General features: G+C 40.9%; 1 pseudogene; it reads left to right on the top strand.

The window, feature by feature from the left end:
* Window positions 1-1,441: 1,441 nt before the first annotated feature.
* LOC121825965 (U1 spliceosomal RNA) lies at window positions 1,442-1,547 on the top strand (annotated as a pseudogene).
* The last annotated feature ends 507 nt before the right edge of the window (window positions 1,548-2,054 follow it).

Genomic DNA, 2,054 nt, shown 5'->3' with positions numbered 1-2,054 from the left:
TATGGCAAAAATCCTCTGGGAACCAGGGAGTGGGATGTGGTGGTTTGAAAGAAAATGGCCCCCAACGGGAGTGGCACTATTAGGAGGTATGGCATTGTTGAAGTAGGTGGGGCCTTGTTGAAGGAAGTATGTTACTGTGGGGGCAGGGTTTTTCAGGTTTCTTTTGCTTAAGCTTTGCTCAATGTGACACTCAGACCACTTCCTATTGCCTGCAAGATATAGGCCTCTCAGACACTTTTCTAGCACCATGTCTGTCTGCACACTAACATGTCCCACCATGATGATAATAGACTGAAACTCTGACCTGTAAGCTAGTCACCCTGATTACATGTTTTCATTTATAAGAGTTGTTGGGGTCATGGTATCTCTTTAAAGTAATAGAAACCCTAACTAAGACAGAGGGGGTGAAGACTACACTTATCTGTAGGTATAGGAACAAATAATTAGAATGTAGTTAAGGATTCTGCTGGTTTAGTAAGGTTGAGTTTGTAGGTTCTCCTGCAGGATACACAACTTCATTAGCCCTGGGTGATTGGCTAGGTTTCTAGCACCAGTCATGGTTTCCCTCTTGGTGAGCAGATCTTAAGTCCAATAAGAGAGATGCTACTTATCACATGCTGTTACTGCACCCTTAGGGTTATGATGCCATGCTGCTCATTATTGTGTTTTTTAAACATATTAACTGGGTAGGGCTATTGGTTGTTTTCCTCCTTTGGAAGCTTGTATAGTACTTTATGGTACTGTACCTTTATCTATACCATGAGTGCTTCTCACCAATTTCCCTATTTTTCCCTTAGATCATTTGTACCCTGCTACTCCCCTCTCTATCTCCCCTCACCCCTGCAATGATGCACTTTTACTTCACTGGTGGGTAACACTTAAAAGGTCTTATTAATTAATAAAAACAAACCCGGAGCCAGGTATTGGGGTGAATGCTGGAAGATCAGAGAAACATAACAGGCCACAGCTAACCTCACCTTACCAACTTCTCAGCCGATCCTGTTTCCTCAGACTGGAAGCCTCTGTGTCCTCACCCAAATGGATCTCAGCTGAACTGTTGCTAAAAACCTAAAAACTTAAAAGCCTCTACTTCCTGGTTTTCACGCCTTATATACCTTTCTGCTTCCTGCCATCACTTCCTGGGATTAAAGCCATGTGTCTTTCCCAAGCAAGACAAGAGATCACAAGTGCTGGGATTAAAGGTGTGCGCCACCATGTCTGGCTCTGTTTACAGTGTGGCCTTGAACTCACGGAGATTCCGATGGATCTCTGCCTCCAGAATGCTAGAATTTAAGGTGTATACTATAACTGCCTAACCTCTATGTTTAATATAGTGGCTGTTCTGTTCTCTGACCTCCAGATAAGTTTATTGGGGTGCACAATATATCAACACACTGGTGTCTGCAGTTAAATGAGTGGAACTTTTTAAAAAGCCTATTATATACTTACCTGGCAGGGGAGATACCATGATCACGAAGGTGGATTTCCCAGGGAAACTCGACTGCATAATTTGTGGTAGTGGGGGACTGCATTCGCGCTATCCCCTAAGAAGGAAAAAAAAGCCTATTATAATTTCTTTACTTCATTTCTCACATTTAATGTTATTTTTAATTATGCCTTTTAATCTACCATGCTTTTTCCTTTAACCAATATTATCTTACATCTACTAGTTGTAGGACAGCCTTGTATTTTAAGAATCAAAAGGAAAAAGGAGCATGAGAATTTCAAAACTTTACTGAAGCTTATAATTTGTATTAGTTAGGCATCATAGCAAGAAACAGATGGCATATTGAAAAGGAATAATTGAAGATATTTTGATGACCAGCTTATTTACAAAAATGTGGGCAAGATCATAGACTTTAAGCAGGGTATCATGCAGGACCAAATTCTGGATCCTATATCTTCATTTAAAGTGTTCATCAAGCAGATCATGTGGTGAGAAATAAAATCCAGTAAATGATGTGAAAGTATCTTTGGGCTTGCAAGATTGGAAACAATGTTGCTAGTCCTGTGCCTGCTGAGATAAGGGAAGGCAGTGTTTGGGGAACTCAGCG

This window comes from Peromyscus maniculatus, chromosome X, assembly GCF_049852395.1.
Source record: "Peromyscus maniculatus bairdii isolate BWxNUB_F1_BW_parent chromosome X, HU_Pman_BW_mat_3.1, whole genome shotgun sequence".
Lineage (NCBI taxonomy): Eukaryota > Metazoa > Chordata > Mammalia > Rodentia > Cricetidae > Peromyscus > Peromyscus maniculatus.
The sequence above is the reverse complement of the archived record's forward strand: the minus strand, read 5'-3'. Positions and strand labels throughout refer to the sequence as shown.